Below are 14,473 nucleotides of genomic sequence, written 5' to 3'. Positions count from 1 at the left end.
GAAAATTTTTACTTTCCACTATTTTTTTTTCTTCGGGAACGTGTTAATTTTTTTGAAAGGTGCTTTGCGGTCCCAGAAAATTGTCTCACGGACCCCAAAAGGACCGCGGACCCCAGTTTGAGAACCGCTGTAATCTACAACAACAAAAATAACAAAAGTCTAATGTAATGTTTTATTTGCAAGGAGAAATCCAAAACTTCAACAATATCATTCAAAGGTCTTTTCGACGCATTTCGATCTCTGCAAATTTGACAGTTATTTCAGATGAGTTCAGTGACTTCAGAATGTCATTTTCAATATTCAAAAGAGTTACATGTGTTGCCGCTCTTGCCCCATCGTGTTTCGCAGATAGTTTTTAATCAACTTCAATTTTGAAAATGATCTCTCTCCAGTACAATTAGTTACCATCATACATAGATAAATGCGCAACAAATTGTCAATGTTAGGAAACGTGGTGTCAATATTGTTTTCTTTAATCAAAATGAAATAGTTGAATTCTGGAGAGGAGCAATTAATAGCAATGTGCTTTACGAATTCTGAAAACTGAAGTAGTTCATCTTTCATCCGTCTTCCAAATCCTGGGAATAGGCTATGCTTCTAAAAGTCTGTCAGCCCTTTCTTGGATCTGCGCAGGTGTTAGGTCAAGCAGATTTCGCAAAAAAATAAACCGTGTGTTAAATTGGGTGTATGCCTTGCGACGTTGCTCCAGCACAGATTGTAGGCTGTCCAATACTGCAAGGAAAACTTCCATCCGGAATCTGTCTTTGTTTAGAATTAGATGATTGATTATTATCCATTGCATCTGGAACTTAACTGCCACTGCCTACATTCTCATCGCGCCTTCGATTTCGGACAATTCTTCTTGTGCTTGTTGGTCGGTAATCCGGTAGGGGAAGGTGGGGTAAAGTGGAATGTCTAAGAGTTAATTCAGTACAGTTCACTGATTTTGCCAAAAAAATTAACTTTTTTTATTTGAGCGTTAACTCTAACATATTTCGACAATTTTTAAAGTGCACTTTTGATGACTGCCAGCTTTTTTATATAATTTTTTTTAATTTTAAAATTACCTCCAATAGTCCACTTTACCCCACATATGTGGGGTAAACTGGACCGTTGTAAGTTTTGAGCAAATTCCGTAATTTTTTTCCACGCAATCAAATTATTTACAACTAGCATCATTAGCAAAGACATTGTGAAACTTCACAACTGCAGTTCATAAGTCCATTACGAATCAAACTTTGAAGAATTTTTTTAAAAACGGAGTTCACAGATAAAGTTGTCATCCTCTTCATTGCAACCAGCACAGGCTTCATACGCCCACAGGATGTCCTTTGGTGATAACGAGGCATTCTGAAAAACAAGAATATAACTAAGTTAAGAACCAGCTCGTCTACTCGATCATGATTGGTGGGATATTCCGCCCCGTTAACTCAGTGGTTACGAGCCCGGCTCAAGATTACACGGCGCTGGTTCCACTCTCGGGATGTGCGCTTGCGCAACGCATTTCAGGACTGTTCTCCATTTAGCGGCACTTAATGGATGGAATAATTTCAGGCAACAACACCTCAGCAATCGGAAACTTCACTCAGCCAATCTCGGTAACCGGCCCTGCGTCAAGAGCCTCTACAAGTGTGCGAAACTACCAGGAATAGCCTATCAAGGCTTTGTCAGTCCGAGGATAAAGATTCAATAACCAACCAACCATATCAGAACAACTATCCACTTGAGTGCTAATTAGGCCTACACAGCTGTTGTGTAAAATAAGCTACAAGATTATAAGTAACACAGCACCTAATTCGGTCAAGAAATCATAAACAAGAAAAAATATTTATGACGGGGTAAAGTGGATCAACACTGGTCCACTTTACCCCACCTCTACATTACTACTAATTTAACTGTTGGTCAATTTTAGGCTAGTCAGCAACAAGAGTGAATCTACGTAATGCGTACGTGATATAGTGAGGCTCATTTTTATTATTCAAAAAAACTTCTACCTTATGTACATAAGATACAATTTAAGTTACCATACATACCTTTCAATAGATCAGAGGGTGCCAAAAGTAATTTCCGCGCTTTTTTGTGTCTTCTAAACCATGAAACCTTGAATAATGGTGTGTGCAGCTACTTTTCGTCATGCTTCACTAAACTTAATGGTATCCGCACAATAGTGAAACTTTAATAGCAAAAAACGGCGGGGTTCCACTTTACCCCGTTGGTCCGCTTTACCCCACCTTCCCCTACTTGAGTCAGCTTCTGCGCCTCTGACTCAAATTTAGCGAATTGTTCTGGCTAAGTTCAGTACAAAAAATGCCAGTTCTCTCAATCACGAAATAGCTAGTTAGAATTTACTTACAATTTTCTCTCAGAAGCAATAGGCTAAATCAGTGGTTAGCGCGTTGGGCTCGCAGTCGAGAACCTGCATGTTCGACTCCAGCCACCCGCACTTGCTGTTGTTTCTCTGGGCAAGAAACTTTACGATAATTGCCTCTACCCAGTGATCGATTTCAAGTAATGGGTAGTTCCAAATTTAAGTCATAAGTAGAGTAGACAACCGGATACAGACATTGCCGTCGGCTGCAGCGTGGGTCAAGTGTGCGTTGGAAGGCGTACACCCAGTGGCGTACGCAGGGGGGGCCATTGGGCCATGCCCCCCCCCCCCCCTTAAAAATGGTTTAGTAGTTAACGACGTAGATTAAGGCATTTAATATGTTTTGCATTGCTCTGTCAAAGCAATCACTGTAACAATGTTGTTTTATAGACTAAACCAATACGAAATACATGGCCCAATCCACCTACCCCACCCCAGGTATGCCAATGTAGAATAGTGTTCTGTAAGCCTATTATAGTGATTAGTGAGAGAGAAATGGATAAAGTCTAAACTAAAACCATACTGGGATATCATGAAGACGTCTGGGATATCAATGGCCAGTGGCGTAGCCTAGAGGGAGGGGGGGGTTACAACCCCACTTTGGCACGCGTGTGACGTCACGATATTGAGAATGATGCTTTCAGTCTAAAAAAAACTTGCCTAATTTTAAACAAAACTGCATTAAAAGAGCGAGTTTTGCCAATACCAAACATTCAAACATCTCAGCCAGGAATTAACAACAAGAAAACATAGAGACTTAGCTTTATTTCCGAAAAATGCCGAAGAAAACATGATCTTATCCTTTTGCTATGCCACCTGACAGCACCATTTTACAGGAATATTCATACCCACATTTTTTGTTGAAAATGCTCTCAGAATGCACCAAATTCAAAGTAATTTTTCAAAATTTTCTGGGGGAGGCCCCCCAGACCCCCTGCCGCTGGGTGTCGTCTTAAGCGAAAACGCCATCGGGCTTCGCCCGCCGGTCGTCAAAGCCTCCCCTTTCAAAATTTCTGGCTACGCTACTCTCAATGGCCCCCCCTTGAGAAAATCCTGCGTACGCCACTGCGTACACCGATGCATAGCGCTCAAGTCCGCTTTCCCGCAATGCAGGATAAAGATATGAAAAACAAACAAACAAACAGTTCAAATCAAATGTCCTCGCCTCTTCCAATACAAGAGGAACTATTTACATAAATAACTAACCTTAAAATCGTACACAAGAAACGATTAAATTCTTCCTTGTGACAGCACAATGCGTGCAGTTGCCATTCTCTCGAATGTTCCCTCAAACAACTAGGACTAGCATCGTGGGCTAGTGGCATTCGAACAGGCAGTTGCCTCCAGCGGAAATTACCGTTTTTTTAAGTTTAGAATAATTAAGAAGGGACAAGACGTTGGGACTAGTAATTCAATCCTACAATTATAACGTTTTCCTTTGCCATTCCAGTTTGCAAGCCATAAATTACTTGCAATGTTCGACACTTTTTTGTAAAAAAAAATGTTTTGCTCGCCAAGCGCGGGGCCTTGTGAAACGCGGGGCCCGTAGCAGCTGCTACATCTGCTACTATAGTTAATCCGGCGCTGGCTGCAGGGGTATATCGTTTGCGTGGAGTTGACATACCAACCATTGCAGCAGTTTTCGAAACTCTAATTCCAACAGTCGGATAACACCGCCTGCATGACCCGTATTTACCACAGTACCATCACACCGCACGGCTGTTATTAAGCTGGTGTCTGTTCCTCTATCATGAACTGCTGATATTATGGAGTCCGCAATGCTTCTGGCTGTTCGCGCGGTTGGACTTACCTGGCCAAAATACTGAGATCCAGGTTCGGCGATAATAATACACACATGCTCTTCAACAACAGATCTTCTATGAGACACCCCATGGTCGTGTACTTCAATCTTTAGTGTCTTGTCTTTTCTGTCATCAAAATACAAACCGTGTAAAACGTCCGACCTGGACTCTTGCAATTCTTTCGATTTCTACTTCTTGATCTCCGAACTTTGTTTCTATCAATAATACCAGTTTTATCAGCACTAACCATTACCATACCTACGTCGTGCAATGCAGCAGACGCTACAGCGGCCGCTGCTCGATCAGAGATGACATAGCGATCCCACATAAGTGCCATCGAACGCATCGCCACAGGTCTGGTGGTCTAGTATAGTGGGACGAAGTTAGAGTCATGGTCGTCGTCATGAGATCGATTTGCGATCCGTGTGGCTGCGTGAGAGAGATACAGCTTGTAACCAGCAGTAGCTGCGTAAGAGAGATACAGCTTGAAACCTGCAGTAAGTCAAGTGTGTGCTGTGTTGCCTACACATAACACACAATAGGCCCGCACTAAGGGGAAGGAAGCAAACGTTGGTGAATGTTCATGTTATTAAACAGGATACAGACAACCATGACATCAGCAATGCGAAGTAAATATTGATTTTCAGAAATTTTCTGAAGCGGTTAAAAACTAAAAACAAAAAATAACATTTTTGAAAATTTTCCACTTTTTCCAATATTTCAACTTCTTTGGGGCAACCCAAGATATTAAAATCTTTGAAAATTGTTTTTTGTGTTGTGCTTACAATGTCAGTGCACAACTTTTCCGCACTATTAATTAGCGATTAAAAAAAAAAGTTGAAAAACGATCCACCCTACTATGGAGGTCATAGTTGGTAATATTTAATTGTGCATGACAGTGTGGAATTTGGACCAGTTATTTCACCTATTTTGTATGTTTTGTTGTGCAGAATTTTTCAGTAAATGAGGAGGAGTTATTAAGCTACCAGCTATAGGCCTACTGGTATTATTGATCAAAAAAGATTACATCTGGAAGTACCGTAATAAAGTATTTTATGTGCTCTATACTTATTGAGGTCATGATGCCCACTCGACAGTTTCAAAAGGGATATATGGAAAATGGGACACGGAGTTCAAAGCTGCTACGAATATGCAAAATAAAAACTTATTCAGCCAACCTACTTCCAGGGAGTAGGCCTATATATATCTTTGATTTGAGGAATCCTTTGTTGTAGGCTGTTATAGGCTACACTCGTTGTATTTGCTTAATAATTTAGCCTACTGTTTATCAGTGTAATTTACCTGAAAGTAAAAACGGTTAACTTTTAGGCTACAACCTTCCGTTTCTTCATTCTTAGTTGCATTGCGAGTGTTAAACCACTGATCAGCCTACGTTTTTAACACGGACCCCTCTGATACTTTTTTGGTTTGTGGAAAGCCTTTTTGTGGCACAGTCTGAACAAAATAGGCTGAAATTGAAATGAACAGGTAAACAAATTAAACTTTTATTACTTTCGTTGTAATTTATACACTAAACAAAAATTCCTTAATAAAGGAGAGCTAAATCCTAACCCTTATTTTTTGTTATCCCGACTCCGGGACCGCTCGAGCGTGAGCGCGCGCCGTCCGACCACCACGGGCCTGACACGCTCCGCGAGCGACGGCCTCGATCAGGGGGACTCGGGCCGCCGCGCGCCCGAGTCTGTACGCCACAGGTCGAGCCGCTCCGAAAGCGGCCCGATTCGGCGCTGGGCTCAACGGTCTCGCTTCACTCGCCGTTACTGAGGGAATCCTCGTTAGCTTCACCGCTTAGTAATATTCTTAAATTCGGCGGGTGCTCTTGTCCGATCTCAGGTCGCGTTTCTTCTTTCCGTCTCCTGGCCAAGTGCGGCGCCGCTGCGCTCTTTCCGTCCGTGATTGGCGCGGCGGGAGCGCGCGTTCGGCCTCGTTTTGACGCGTTTGACGCGGCGTTCGGTCGCCGACCCGCACCCGGGAGGCACGTTCGTTTGGTGAAACTCTGAGCCGGGCGCGGTCAAGGGATTCAACCCCTATTCGTCCTTTAAAAAAGATCGATGAAATAGCCTACTGATAAAGTTTCCTATTAAGCTACTATTTTATTGGTTTATTTGCTTCAGATGTGCACACATGTTACACATCCATATAAAATTACAGAAGAAAAAAACAAACTGAGGAAAATGCACGTACAGGAGAAAGACTACAAACATCTCAATCTTCCTTGTAGGCTACAATTTACAAGCAACATCACAAAATTTTGATCTTAGATAGATATTAGTATTTAGCAGGGCATAAACTAGATTGTTTTCGGAGTCTGTGCTGCGTGACAGAAAATTATACACATTTTTTTCTCAATAGAGCAGCAATTAGGTTAGTAGGCTAGTTCACAACGAACTCGGTGAGTGCTCACACTTTCATATCTATGCAAAGCAAACACACGTCTGTAGGCTTTATTGTAAGCAACTTTAAACTTCCTTTTCCATAGCAAAAAAATTGGTCCACAGGTGTGAATTATAAAGAGGCATAGGCAATAAACTCGAAACACAGCTCCTTTTACGTACAAACGAAGGCACATTATTAGCGGCACAATACAAAGCTCTGATTTGTCTTATTACATCACTATCATCTCACAACATGTTATCAATAAACACACCAAGATATTTAGTTGACTGCACAAACTCAACGTGTTTACCTTGAAGGATCATTACGAAATCATACTGTAAGTTCATTCGTTTGATGCTGAAACAAATGCAGTGTGTCTTTGATGCATTAAACATTACATTGTGATAGTTGGTAGCCTACGGTATATTGAGAGCAAGCTGACAAAATGACTCGGAGACCTTTCAGACTTGGGGCAAAACAACATATATCGTCACAGTGGCGGATTTAGGGCAAAATTTTAGGGGGCGCCAAAGAAGTATGGAACAACTTCGCCGCAAATGGCTTGGGAAACTTTTTTGCGTTTCTATCAATAAAATTGCCTATCTAAGTCAGATAGGCTACCAGTCATTCCCACATCACAAATCAACACCACAAGTGACAATCAGTTGTAAAGTTGAGGCAATGCCATAATGCCGCTCGTGGAAATTAAAAGCAATAACAAACGTGAAATGATAATTTAAATATTTTCCACTAAAACTTTAGGCTATACAACAGTGATTGCTCCAAGTGAATGAAAAGGGGTAACTACCAAAATTCATTTCAATAAATCACCAACCTAGAGTGCAGGGGCGCCGGAAGCGGGGGGGCAGGGGGGCGAATGCCCCCCTGCCCTCAAATTTTCTGCAGATGGAGGGGCAGGGGGGGCAATGGTGCCTTTTTAAAGTCATGTAAGCTACTGCACATTTTGCAATATAACAATTTCTGCTATTCGCTTTTAGCCTAATTATAATCTTTCATTTTTGCCTCAAAATAATATTTACGGCACAAAATTTTGCAACACAGTATACAGGCCTTAAAACTCGTTTTTTTTTTCGGCAGCCATCATAGCCTACCGGGAGCTCCTTCTCGGCGGCCAAATCTGCGTGCTTGGAGGCCAAAATACAAAATAAAAATAACGATAGCACAAGTAAATAGAGTTAAACTTGCAACAATGCTAAAATGATCACTTAGCGTTGTGAAGTCTGGGCCTGGGCGACGTCCTACAATAGAATCGTTGCACCACGCAATAACTGCTTTATCGGGATTGTAATCCAGTAGCCTACTATTCAAAGTTTGAATATTCAATATTCAAAATTTGAATTTCAAACGACACTTGCACGAGTGTATCCAATGTGGCTGATTTTATAGAAGTTCGCCACTCTCCTAGAATTCTTTTTAACAACGAAAAACAACGTTCGACATGTGTTGACGATGACGGCAAGGTAATACAAGTATTTTAATAATTAAAACATTACTTGTAGGCTTTAACTGCCCTTTATCAAAACTGACGATGCACTAGCAAGTGCGAAATATTTTTTCTGTTACATCTACTGACATCTGATCCCTGTTGCCTTAGCAATTGAGGTTTTAGCTATTTCAATGATGTACATTACTAAAAGACATTACTAAAAGAAGCGTAATTTTTGCAAAATATGATAAAAAAATGTTTTCCCCATTGATGTCAACTAACTTAGTTCTCCTTTTTAACAACGGTTCAATGTCCGACAACATCGAATCGACATAAAAACGACAAAATTGCCAGTCGATGTAAATTAGCACTTCGCAAGACTTTGTTAAAATATACGTCGGGAATTACAAACAAGACTTACAGCGCTGGTGATCGCAGCATATGGATATATTCCATCAATAACAAATATTCCCCGCACAATGTAACAGTGGCGATTATTACGCGCTGACCTAATTTTGCGTCACTCTTTGATACTACATATTTTCGACAGTTAATCCACGATCATTCTATTGAGAAATTAAATAATTGGCTAGAAGAGACCGGTGGCCAAACTTGGCCGATTGAGGAGGTAGCACCGGCGGTTCATTCAAGCACTACTTTAAGGCTTGACAGTAGGTTACATCATTATAACATAGCATGGTGCCCTTCTTTGTATACCGGATTATCATTATCGCTATATTTTATCTTAAAACTTGAAAAAAAATTGGCCTTTTAGTAAACAAAAGTGCCCTTTTTTCGTAATCTTGCCCCCCCAGTCAAAAATCGTTCCGGCGCCCCTGCTAGAGTGCCTGAAGCTCACTGGTGCATAGCCCAAAAAAATGCATTATAAAGAACATTCAAACGGTGAGGCCTAGGTGTTAGTACAAGTGAGTGGTAGGCAGTGTTGGGCGCGATAACTCATTTTTCAGTTAAGCGATAACGATAATCGATAAACGAAAAATGCCTAAAGCGATAACGATAAACGATAAATCAAAAAAAAGTTAAGCGATAACGATAAACGATAAATTATCGCCGATAATGTCCGATAACGATAATTTTTTTTCTCGATTGGCGCTGCCCCATCCCATGCAGCACGAACTGTTTTCATCAACATGACGAAAAATCGAACATAATATACTGTAAAGGGACAAAACTTTTTGTAAGTTATGCATGAATAGAATCGCAACAGCGGCAGTAGGTATCAATCTTCAACCTCTTGATCCAGAATCAAACCACTGAGGTAACCGCCGTGCTTATAATTATACCTTCAGATACCAGTTGGATGCTTTTATCAATTGGGTTACACTGCCGCTTACGTGCAGTAGGCAAAATAATTAAATCAAATGAAACTACCATAAAAAATTTCAAACTTTGTATTTTGCTTTCTGCTTAAAGGGCTGTTTACAGCAAAGTCAGCAATAATTAAAAAAATTCCAAAAAACGCAAAATGCTTGAAAATTTATCAGTAATCTTAAGCGTTATTGGTAGTAAAAATATGCATACTGTGAAATCCATCAAACTTGTCAAATTAGTCGTGTTTGTTCAAGAACAATAACATAATTATCGTAATATACTGATAATCTCAGATAAATTTTTCTGTTTTCTTTGTGAACACCATCAAACAATGGCAGAACGCTGAGTTGTTGAAATAAGAATTACAATATAGGCACTGTATTATTAGTGGAAATAAAAATATTTGATTGAGCGTTGGCTATGTCGCATAGGTAAATCATCGTCGTATTCAGGTTTACGCCCGGTGGTTGAAGATTTAGATTAAGTGGACGGGAAGGCAAGGAAGCCAATCTTCATGTCCACCTTCAGGCATGCCTTTAAGTGTCCTGCCCTTTCGATTGCCGTTCCAGCGCTCTCACCACTCGGCTATGCAGCATAAGTAAATGAGAAAGGTTATACTGTATTTAGCATAATTTTACCACGCAACTCGATACGCAACTGTATGCTCATGAGCGGTGTCGAACCGGCGCCCTTTCGATTGCCGTTCCAGCGCTGTCACCACTCGTCTATGCAGCATAGGTAAATGAGAAAGGTTATACTGTATTTAGCATAATTTTACCACGCAACTCGAACTCGATGCGCCTATTGTAATGCAAAAACTACTACAAGATGCAAAAAGTGTGATGTCGGTCTGCATGTCAAATGCTTCAAGCAGTGCCGGATTAACCATTAGGCAAAGTAGGCACGTGCCTACAAGGCCAGTCAAAAATCCAGGCCACTTTAAAATCAGTAAAAATTTAGTCATGTTTTCAAAATAATTATTTTTTAAATTAATAAGTAGGCCTATTCATCTTAATAGCTCTGTTTTTCCAGATGAATTAAAGGTTGTAAAAATCGTAATTTCGCAAAAATAGCAAAAATTTTCCATAGACTAGTTTTATAGTGCAATTGAAGCTGTGACTTGTGAACCGTTTCTTATCGGACGTTTTATGCTTCTAAGAAAGAAAAAATTAAGTTGTTAGTTGATTATTGATATGAACTTTCTAGCCTAATGTTGTGATTTAGCGCAGGGTGGTCTAACCCAAACGCAATGCAAAAATCGTAATTTTGCAAAAATCGCAAAATTTTTCCATAGACTAGTTTTATGGTGCAATTGAAGCTGTGACTTGTGAACCGTTTCTTATCGGACGTTTTATGCTTTCAAGAAGAAAAAATGTAAGTTGTTAGTTGATTATTGATATGAACTTTCTAGCTTAATGTTGTGGTTTAGAGCAGGGTGGTGTAACCCAAACGCGGGTCGCATGCGGCCCGCGGACATATTTTGTGCTGCCTACAGAGCACTTTTGATGCACAAGAAACCATTGGGTACCACAAGTTTCAAAGTGCTCTCCAGGAAATCTCTGGGGATGCTACTCAGAATGGCAGCACACGAAATAAAGCAAGTGCATTGGCCAAACACATGAACACCCTTGAAGTTGCCCTATTGTGCATACTTTGGAACAATATTTATATTTTGCAGCGCTTCAATACTAGTAGCAAGTTGCTTCAAAGTTCCACTATCGAACTGACACTAGCCATTGGTCTGCTGAAGCTTGGATAAATTCTTGGATGAGTGCAGAGAGAATTTTGACTGTTATGAGCAGCAGGCACGTGATCGCTGTGGCAGCAGCATATATAAATCTGAAAGTCGGCAAGCACCAAAGCGGCAGAAGCATGTCAGTGATGGAGCTGCTACAGGTGATGTGGAAGAAATGTCGGGCCAGCAAAAATTTACAATCAACACGTTTTATGTGATCATCGACCAACTGAAGAGTGCACCACAGAAACGTATCGATGCATATTCCATGGTGCTGCAGAGGTTTGGAGTTTTGACTGAGTACGACTCCATGTCTGTTGAAGACATCGATGTTGCTGTTGCAGGTTTGATTGGTGTGTATTCAAAGGACCTGTCTTCCGCCTTCCCATCAGAATTTCGTCAGTTTATGTGCTGGTATAAAGAGCAAAGACGTGATGAAACAACAGCAACAGGAAGTGCCCAGAAGATGTTTAAAATGCTGCACACTACTGGTGGTTATAATGCATTTCCGAACACTGAAATAGCACTTAGAATGTGCTTGTCTCTAATGGCTACGAATTGCTCGGGGGAACGCTCGTTTTCACAACTGAAACGAATTAAAGACGTTAAACGATCAACAATGTGTCAACAACGTCTTAGTACACTGACACTTTTGTGTATTGAAAGCGATCTACCTACTCCGTAAGATTGACCTCCAAAAACTAGTTAACGAGTTTTCAATCGCAAAAACGCGCAAAGGTGCTATTTAATTAGGCATATGACCAAGTTTTTGCACGGTACCCTGTGTTATAGTTGCAACAACGATCTTTGTGACAATGATTTGGCAACACTGATAATTCTAATTTTTTAGTTGGCAACCTTGATTTTCGGGCCACTTATAAAATGTGCCTACAGGCCAGCAGACTCTTAATCCGGCACTGGCTTCAAGCAATATCATATTCTGCAATGACTTGTTTCAGTGATGGTGGTGCGAAAGACCATGTTTCCGATGTAAAAGCGGCCTCGTATTGCGACACTTTCATAAACCACTTGCCAATTTTTTTCGCTTCGCTTCAAAGGAATCTGTACCGCCTGTGCGCTTACATTTTAATTGTAAAACTCACTCGCGATTGCCGATTGCAGCAAAACAACAAGAGACTTGTTGCATGCATTTCATTGCATTGCAATTTGCAACTCTAAAAATTATTGTGTTGTCAGGGCCGTCGCTGCAGGGGGCGTGCCCCTCCCATGACAACGACCTGTACACACACACTTCACGCACTGAAGATGAACTGGTTTTAATTTTAGTTTCATGAACTAGGTGGCTAGTAAAAGTATTACTTTTCATTGTCTTTCCACTTGTGTGTTGATCCGAAATAAAATTTATCGGCGATTAATTATCGGCGATAATCAAATATTGCCTTTGGCGATAACGATAAACGATAACTGAAAAAATAATTAAGCGATAACGATAAACGATAAAAATTTATCGCCGATAATTATCGCCGATAAATTATCGCCGATAATGCCCATCACTGGTGGTAGGCTACTCAGTTAACATATTGCAAATAAAAAAATAATTCAAATATGAACAAAGCGCTTGTAGCAATAAGAGTCTACTATTTCTATTTTGTAGAATAAGCGAAATCGGGCCTATGCCCTATCAGCAAAACAAAATATTGTGAACTGACAATGATGCAATTGAGCAAAAGAACAATACGATTAAACTACTTGTACAGGAACAAAACCAACAAAAGAAAAAGGTTGGAAAAATTTCGTTTCGATTTGAATAAGTTCGTTTCGAACAACCATAATTTTTACCTACATTTAAATGGACAAAAAAAGTTGAACATCTGGCAACAGGGACGACATCGACGTGGGACGGTAAGCACTTTAATAGCAAAGTTTCAGTAATTGTCAAGAAAACCTGGAGCCAATCAGAAGCTACGTTGTCTGTGACGTAAGAACGTAAAAAACGACAAAATTTCAGTACTCTGTCGAGAGGTATGCAAATACAGACATATTGTCTACTATCAACGGTGAAACTGCGCATGATATTGTGGTTGCAGACTGTTTTTAACTAATGTAGGATGTTAGTTACAGTTAGTTTGATCTACAAATTTCTGAGGCTTAGGTTAGCATGACTACAAGGAGTTAAAAGAAGATGTGAGTTTTCAAATTACTAAGGATTTGATTAGTTTATAGTTTGAAGTAGTGGTCTTTAAAGTTCATAAGTTTCAATGTACCAAGTATATAGGCTACAGCAGCTTAATAATTGAAGGGTTTAATTACTAAATATTTGTGGAAGCTTTAAGCTGAAGTAGGCTTGAAATTAGTACCGTAATTGGCAGATGCTACTTAGCCAGCATCATTTCCAAAAACATTGATTGATCAACTAATTCAGTTGACAGTTATTTAAAAAAAAGTCTATAAAGTTGTTTTATTTAGTGATACAACAAAACGGTGATAGGTTTCAATCTGTGATACTCAAAATAGCCACTCCCTAAAATAATTTATAAACAAAGAGCATAATTATTAGCAAGACAAATTTGAGTACCGGTAAGTATGTAGGTTCATTAATTTAAAGCAACAATGTCACAAAGGTTAAGTCCTGAGATTTAACTTAAAACTAGTTAGGCTGAAGGAAGATACAGCAGAATCAGATACCGTAACAGAATCAGATACCGTAACTTAATCAGATACCGTAACTATATACCGTAACAGTAGCACTTGACTGGAAATTTGAATCAAACCCCACTGGGAAATGTTTTCCTAGCTGCCTCCACCCTCTACACCAGGGGTCGGCAACCTACGGCCCGCGGGCCGGATCTGGCCCGCCAAGCAAAATTATCCGGCCCGCAGCATTTTTGCAAATTGTAGTTGGCGGGCCAAAACAAACATCCCATTATTTTATGCTGCCATTTGGTTTTACATAACAGAATTAAGATTACTAAATGTTATGTAAAACTTTCGCAATTTTTACTTTTCCATATTTATCCATAACGCTCACTTGTAATCACGTAGCCTGTGTACTTATGCCGCAACAATGCTTAGTTAGGGCATTGTCGCCATTTTGAATTTCCTTGATATTCTTTCTCTGCAAACTGCATTTTAGAGATAATTAGGCTGTGGCTATATTTACACTATAATATAGTGTATCTGCACATTACACTATATAGTGTATCTATAAAGTGCTCTGCTTGTGCAAGATATAAATGTACAACATAGCTTCTGATTGGCTCCAGGTTTTCTCGACAGTGTACTGAGATTTTGTTGTTAAAGTGCTTACCGTGTCTTGGCATTTGAGACAGCGCCTCAAGTGGTGGTAGAGTACTTTTGCATGTGTGAGATTATAAATGTTCATAAAATCCAAGACTGTGTACCAGAGGAATATGCCCAGTTGTTGGAGTTAG

This window comes from Aplidium turbinatum, chromosome 8 (genome assembly GCF_918807975.1).
Source record: "Aplidium turbinatum chromosome 8, kaAplTurb1.1, whole genome shotgun sequence".
NCBI classification, from domain to species: domain Eukaryota; kingdom Metazoa; phylum Chordata; class Ascidiacea; order Aplousobranchia; family Polyclinidae; genus Aplidium; species Aplidium turbinatum.
This window is presented reverse-complemented; position numbering follows the sequence as displayed.